Below are 8,964 nucleotides of genomic sequence, written 5' to 3'. Positions count from 1 at the left end.
ATATATATATATATATATATATATATATATATATATATATATATATATATATATATATATATATATATATATATTTCGGGTAATAATGGATATATCCATGTATGAAAATTTTCATTCGTATCCGTATCCATATCCATATCCATTTAAGTTTATCCATATCCGTATTCATATCCATTTAGATTATCCATATCCATCACGAATCGGGTGGATCGGATGGATATCCGGTGAATTGGGTGGTCATTGCCATCCCTACATAAGATCATTTGTAATGGGGAGTGGTGTGGGTTATGGATGAGTTTTTTTTTTTTTTTTTTAACTTTTTTGATGAGTTGGCAGTGTGCGTTTTTGGTGTGGAGTAATAATGATGTGAATTTTTGGTGTGATGTTGATAGTGGAATGTTGATGTGACATTTTATTTTTATTTTTTGTGTTATACTAATTTGTTTAATATGATATATATATATATATATATATATATATATATATATATATATATATATATATATATGTGTGTGTGTGTGTGTGTGTGTGTGTGTGTGTGTGTGTGTGTTTGTGTGTGTTTGTGTGTGTGTGTGTGTGTGTGTGTTTGTAAAATAATAATATTAATAATGCCAAACGCCTAGTAGTTCCATACGTCATTTTATGTTTGGCGGATGTTCACTTTTGAAGTGTTGTTAAACTTGGACGACCAAGTGCATCGGGACGTTCTCTAAAATACAAAAAAATATTCATGAATAGAACTACTATTAAAGTTGGATATACCTTCGATGATTCAGAGAAATAATTGACGAATCATTCGATAATATCGTTTAAAATTCCTATGCGGATACTTTAGTGTTCCCGAAAATAATCCTTGTATGGCCTTTATGCCGTTTCTTCACGATACCTTTGAATATAAAGACGGGTTCGAAGGATTCGTGAACTACTAGCCTCTCTCTCTCTCTCTCTCTCTCTCTCTCTCTCTCTCTCTCTCTCTCTCTCTCTCCTCCTTATGTTAAATTATTGACAAACTGAACAATTTTTTCATCATCGGAATCGGATTCAAGAAATAATTCGAGCATTTTGTATGTTATATCCGTTGCAAAATTTTAATATATTTTAGATGAAAATGTAGAAGATGAATTGTTTATGTAAAAAATGGTTATATATGAAGGTATATATAGGAAAATAATATTGGATTAATTTTGTTATTTATTTAATTTTAATAAAATTACAACGGATATAAAAGTTAGCACCAATCACAAACCTGCTACCTCCATCACATGGTCGTTGCTTCATTCATTGAAATCCAACTGACGCTGACCAAACTTGCGAATCCAACACCGCGTTAGGCCAAGAGTGGGCGTGGGTTCTGAAGCCACGTCGGATCTCACAGTGTGGCTTGTTTTGCTTTACAAAGGGTCTAACATCAAAAATAGGCGTTGGTTTTTGCCACATGGGTGCCACATGGGCAGCCCGTCACATGAGCAACCCACGGCGTGGGATTTGTCCCATAACAAATAGTCATAAAGTTAATATATTAAACTAGATTTAAGAGCTCGTCCGTTGCACTGGGACTCTTAATCAAACAAACTGAAAACTTAAATTGTTTATTGCAACCAAATACATAGTAGTATTATAAGTACTATGTTAACCAAATTATTCGCCAATACTAAAGATTTAAGAGCCCGTGTGTTGCTCGACAGCTCAAAAAAAGTAGTATTCGAAAACGTTACAAATTGATACTTATATATATATATATATATATATATATATATATATATATATATATATATATATATATATATATATATATATATATATATATATATTGTTCGTTGTCGGGGTTTTATTGGCTCACAAACAAAGTTCGTAATTCTTTATGCAGTATTTAGATAAATGACTAAGTTGAAGAACCATATGTCTTAAGCGTTCATGTTTGCTTGTATAGCGTTGCCCTGCATTGGTTGCGCTCATGATGTAAGTTTTCTAACCGTTGTGAGGTGGTTGTCATATGTTTGTAATGCTTAAGTATGGTTTCTATTATATGATAGACGTGTAAAATAGAAAGCATACAAATCAGTCAATAAGCAATAGGAGTTAGCAATATTTTACCTTGACGTCGATTAACATAGTCGCAACACCCATGATAATGAATAGTCCTTATGCCGTTGTCAAATACAATAGACACAGAGAGTGTCCGCTGTAGTAGCTTAATAGACACTTTTATGTGCTCCGCATACCAAAAATTTGCATCACAGTGACCAAAAATGTTATCACCATCTCCTATATCTTGAGAAGATGAAGAAAATTCAGAATGTCATTTCACAATTCACATGTCAATACCTCTAAACATAAGTAAAAAAAATTAATCGATTAAAACGACAAATAAGATGTACCTCTAATGTTTATAACCAAATCGCTAAAAGATGTAGATGGAAAATTAGATGAGGTTCCAGAAGTCAAATGAGTAGCATTATGAACGGTTTTTGGTAGCATTAAATGAGTTAAATAACAGAACTTGGAAATAGATGAAATGCAATGACACAATAAGAAAGAACAAAAATGGAAGCTACCATTTACAGAACAACAGCATTGAACAAATATGAAACCCAACAAACCATAAAATTATGGAAAGGATTACCATTCTGAACAACTGAAGCATCTCTATTATCCTCTACAACTCCAGAAATGTTAACAGCAGCAGAAGAAGAAACTCACGGAACAAAAATTTCTAGTTGATTACGACTTCGCAACATGTTTCTAGCAGACATTTGTCTTGAAGACACAATAGGCATTTCAGAGTCTACAAGTTGCCTATCAATGTCCTCATGAGAAGAGCCACTGCTCTGAACTAATCTCCTTCGACATTACGGTTGACATTAGGCTGTTGTAGCCTAATAGAACGGACTAAAAAATGCTCAAACTCACAAACAATTGACATCATTACGAAAAGACCAAACAAAATTAACAATAAGTTTAGGCACCTATATACACTAACCACTCTCAACATCAGGAATCCATAATCATTTCCAAATGTAACGTCAAGTCATTAAACAAACGCATACTATGAACATGTACATATAACAGTAAACTACAAATTGCATCAAAGAATAATAGCTTCTGAAAACAAAAGAACAATAAAAAAATACTTACTCAAAATAGAAGCAAGTAAATCTGATGTCAAAAACAACCTACACCCAAAAAGAAAAGAAAACAAATTAGTAAGTATCACATAATAACAAAAGAAACGACAAATACCACATTATGTAGCAAAGTAATATACTTGTTAAACATACATTATGTTGGTAACAATTAAAGAATGAAAAATGTAAAATATGGAGACAAATACAATTGTAACTGAACTAACCAAATAATGAAACAACAACTAAGCAAAAAGATATTGCCAAGAAAAAAAATCCAACGACATAATGCTAAAACGTTTCAAGTCAACCCAGGCAGTCCATTTATGCTTTATATTACATAGAGATCGAACAGTGGACATATATAAAGAAGTGAAAAGCTTCTCACCTTCTTGAAGAGGCTGCTATTCTCATTAGCATTGAATTGAGCCGGCTGCTCATGAATTACTGCCACTCTTTAAAACCTCAACCAAGTTGCTCACATGTTCCACAATTTTTCTTTGAACATGGTGTAGCCCCTGCGTTGTCTAATTTCAATAATGTACAAAAAAACAACTGTATATCATTTATAACAATTGCATTTCATAAACACTTACAAATTAAAAATTTCATCACCAACTTACAGTAAAGATTGATCACCCAATATCGATGATTCAAACAACAATGCTTTTTTCTTGGGCGATAAGTATTCCAAAACGTTAGTATTTGTACCAATTATCGTAAAACCTTAAAATGAATACACTTGCATTGCATTGCAACAATCAAAAGTTTATACTCATTGTTAGCAAGTTTCATTTCGTTTCTCCAAGACGCTATATAAATGAAATACAGTTTGATTAAAACATGTAAATAAGATAGAAAAAAAAAACATTTTTTTAATTTAAATTCCAAAGCATTGTGTATACTAATTAAGAGCCCATGCATTGCACGACAATTTCAAAAAAGTTACATGAAAGTTGTTCGCTACTCAAAAAGTTAGTCTTTCAAAGTTAAAATGAATGAACAATGATCTATATTGGAAGGGCGGATAAAAAAACGTGCAAACTAAATTGAGTTTTTCAAATAATTATTGTTTTGAGCTATAAATAAAATAGTCTAAATAAAAATGTGGTATGATATGTACCAATGAGTCGCTAGTCTAATCCGTAATTGTTTCCCTCCTTGCAGCAGTTATATCTTGAATTATCAATAGTGTAAATCCTAAGCAAGTCAATCAGAATCACAGTTTAGACAACCCTCAATTGACGATGAATAAGCTAAGCAAAACTTATATTCAATTGCTGCAAGATAGAACCATTATCAAGGAAGACAAAACTTGAACCATTAGAACAACCTGTATGCACCAACAATAAGTGTTTATTCCTATAATCGTTCATCACCTTTGTAAGTGTAGTGACCCGAACTTTTTCATGTTTATATATATTAAATGAAATTGATATTTACATGATTAAGTGTTTCCAATATGTTAAACAATCAAACTTATTAAGACTTGATTAATTGGAATAGGTATCATATAGACAAATGACCACCCAAGTTGACCGGTGATTCACGAACGTTAAAACTTGTAAAAACTATACGATGACATATATATGGTTATATATATAGTTAACATGATTTTATTATAAGTATGTATCTCATTAGGTATTTTAACAATGAGTTATATACATAAAAATGAGACTATTAAATTAAGAAACTCGAAAACGATATATATAACGATTATCGTTATAACGTCTTACTAGGTACATATGAATCATATTAAGATATTGATACACTTGGTTAATTATGTTAAATGATAAGTAAATATATCATTAAGTGTATTAACAATGAACTACATATGTAAAAATAAGACTACTAACTTAATGATTTTGAAACGAGACATATATGTAACGATTATCGTTGTAACGACATTTAATGTATATAGATCATATTAAGAGATATTCGTACATCATAATATCATGATAATATAATAATTTAAAATCTCATTTGATATTATAAACATTGGGTTAACAACATTTAACAAGATCGTTAACCTAAAGGTTTCAAAACAACATTTACATGTAACGACTAACGATGACTTAACGACTCAGTTAAAATGTATATACATGTAGTGTTTTAATATGTATTCATACACTTTTGAAAGACTTCAAGACACTTATCAAAATACTTCTACTTAACAAAAATGCTTACAATTACATCCTCGTTCAGTTTCATCAGCAAAACTACTCGTATGCACCCGTATTCGTACTCGTACAATACACAGCTTTTAGATGTATGTACTATTGGTATATACACTCCAATGATCAGCTCTTAGCAGCCCATGTGAGTCACCTAACACATGTGGGAACCATCATTTGGCAACTAGCATGAAATATCTCATAAAATTACAAAAGTATGAGTAATCATTCATGACTTATTTACATGAAAACAAAATTATATATCTAATCCATACACCGACGACCAAAAACACCTACAAACACTTTCATTCTTCAATTTTCTTCATCTAATTGATCTCTCTCAAGTTCTATCTTCAAGTTCTAAGTGTTCTTCATAAATTCCAAAAGTTCTAGTTTCATAAAATCAAGAATACTTCCAAGATTGCAAGTTTTCTTCCAAGTTTTCTAAATCCATTCCAAGTAATCATCCAAGATCAAGAAACCTTTGTTACTTACAGTAGGTTATCTTTCTAATACAAGGTAATAATCATATTCAAACTTTAATTCAATTTCTATAACTATAACAATCTTATTTCGAGTGGAAATCTTACTTGAAATTGTTTTCGTGTCATGATTCTGCTTCAAGAACTTTCAAGCCATCCAAGGATCCTTTGAAGCTAGATCCATTTTTCTCATTTCAAGTAGGTTTATCCAAGGAACTTGAGGTAGTAATGATGTTCATAACATCATTCGATTCATACATAAAAAGCTGTCTTATTCAACGTTATAAACTTGTAATCACTAGAACATAGTTTAGTTAATTCTAAACTTGTTCGCAAATAAAGTTAATCCTTCTAACTAGACTTTTAAAATCAACTAAACACATGTTCTATATCTATATGATATGCTAACTTAATGATTTAAAACCCGGAAACACGATAAACACCATAAAACTGGATATACGTCGTCGTAGTAAAACCGGGGGCTGTTTTGGTTGGGATAATTAAAAGCTAAGAAGAACTTTGATTTAAAAGCTATACTTCTGGAAAAATTATTTTTCTTATGAACATGAAACTATATCCAAAAATCATGGTTAAACTCAAAGTGAAAGTATGTTTTTCAAAATGGTCATCAAGATGTCGTTCTTTCGACGAAAATGACTACCTCTTTCAAAAATGACTTGTAACTTGTATTTACGACTATAAACTTATACTTTTTCTATTTAGGTTCATAAAGTTAAGTTCAATAGGAAACCGTGGCCACTGGAATCACTCAAAACGGATTAGAAACGAAGAAATGGCGAGTAAAACAAGATTGATAAAAACTACTCATTTTACCTACGTGAAAGTTAGTAATAAATCTATTCCAACCATAACCTAATCAACTTATATTGTATATTATGTAATCTTGAGATACCATAGACACGTATACAATGTTTCGACCTATCATGTCGACCCATCTATATATATATATATATATTGCGGAACAACCATAGACACTCTATATGTGAATGTTGGAGTTAGCTATACAGGGTTGAGGTTGATTCCAAAATATATATATAGTTTGAGTTGTGATCAATACTGAGATACGTATACACTGGGTCGTGGATTGATTCAAGATAATATTTATCGATTTATTTCTGTACATCTAACTGTGGACAACTAGTTGTAGGTTACTAACGAGGACAGCTGACTTAATAAACTTAAAACATCAAAATGTATTAAAAGTATTGTAAATATATTTTGAACATACTTTGATATATATGTATATATTGTTATAGGTTCGTGAATCAACCAGTGGCCAAGTCTTACTTCTCGACGAAGTAAAAATCTGTGAAAGTGAGTTATAGTCCCACTTTTAAAATCTAATATTTTTGGGATGAGAATACATGCAGGTTTTATAAATGATTTATAAAATAGACACAAGTACGTGAAACTACATTATATGGTTGAATTATCGAAATCGAATATGCCCCTTTTTATTAAGTCTGGTAATCTAAAAATTAGGGAACAGACACCCTAATTGACGCGAATCCTAAAGATAGATCTATTGGGCCTAACAAACCTCATCCAAAGTACCGGATGCTTTAGTACTTCGAAATTTATATCATATCCGAAGGGTGTCCCGGAATGATGGGGATATTCTTAAATATGCATCTTGTTAATGTCGGTTACCAGGTGTTCACCATATGAATGATTTTTATCTCTATGTATGGGATGTGTATTGAAATATGAAATCTTGTGGTCTATTGTTACGATTTGATATATATAGGTTAAACCTATAACTCACCAACATTTTTGTTGACGTTTAAAGCATGTTTATTCTCAGGTGAATACTAAGAGCTTCCGCTGTTGCATACTAAAATAAGGACAAGATTTGGAGTCCAAGTTTGTATGATATTGTGTAAAAACTGCATTCAAGAAACTGATTTCGATGTAACATATTTGTATTGTAAACCATTATGTAATGGTCGTGTGTAAACAAGATATTTTAGATTATCATTATTTGATAATCTACGTAAAGCTTTTTAAACCTTTATTTATGAAATAAAGGTTATGGTTTGTTTTAAAAATGAATGCAGTCTTTGAAAAAAACGTCTCATATAGAGGTCAAAACCTCGCAACGAAATCAATTAATATGGAACGTTTTTAATCAGTAAGAACGGGACATTTCAGTTGGTATCCGAGCGTTGGTCTTAGAGAACCAGAATTTTGCATTAGTGTGTCTTATCGAGTTTGTTAGGATGCATTAGTGAGTCTGGACTTCGACCGTGTTTACTTGAAAAATGATTGCTTAACAAATTTTGTTGGAAACTATATATTTTTAACATGTGAATATTATGTGATATATTAATCTCTTAACGTGTTTGATATTATGTGATAGATGTCTACCTCTAATACAAGTCCCATTGACTCACCTAATAATAATGAAGAGTCAAATGTAATTTGGAATGATTCGTGGACTGATTCACAAGTTCCCGAAGAGGAACCGGAAGAAGAATCGAAACTGGAAGAAGAATCGGAACCGGAGGAGGAGGAACCGGAAGAAGAAATAGAATCGGTGGATGAAATAATAAAACGGTTAAGTAAAAGAAAATCCTCAACCAACCGACCAAGGTTAATTATGGTCAACGGTGTTTCCGCCAAGGAAGCAAAATATTGGGAGGATTACCAATTCTCCGATGAATCGGATCCCGACGAGGATTCCGATGATGTTATAGAAATTACCCCAACTGAATGTAAAAAGGCAAAAGAGAACAATAAGGGAAAGGGCATAAAAATAGAGAAATCTGATTCCAAGCCCGATGAACTTTATATGTATCGTCAACACCCGTATTTCTTAAGTTGTAACAATAACCCGGGAACCTCTAAACCCCAGGTTTTTCTAGACCAATGTGGAAAACGACGGATCGTATTAGGGGAACATCATATATCCCTAAAAACTTAGCAAAAAGAACCAAGTTCGAAAAAGAAGAAACGAGTGAGTCGGAATAAGATAGTTGTATTTGTACGGTGTAATATATGTAATATAGTGTGCTTATGCTTTACGATATATGTAAAAATTGCTTGTATTAATAAGTATCTTTTATGAATCTAACTCTTGTCTATTTTACAGTATAAAAACACAAAATGGATAGACAACCCAATATTTTAGAAGACTTACCCGGAGACATGATTGATGAAATCTTG

Source organism: Rutidosis leptorrhynchoides, chromosome 3 (assembly GCF_046630445.1).
Source record: "Rutidosis leptorrhynchoides isolate AG116_Rl617_1_P2 chromosome 3, CSIRO_AGI_Rlap_v1, whole genome shotgun sequence".
Lineage (NCBI taxonomy): Eukaryota > Viridiplantae > Streptophyta > Magnoliopsida > Asterales > Asteraceae > Rutidosis > Rutidosis leptorrhynchoides.
The sequence above is the reverse complement of the archived record's forward strand: the minus strand, read 5'-3'. Positions refer to the sequence as shown.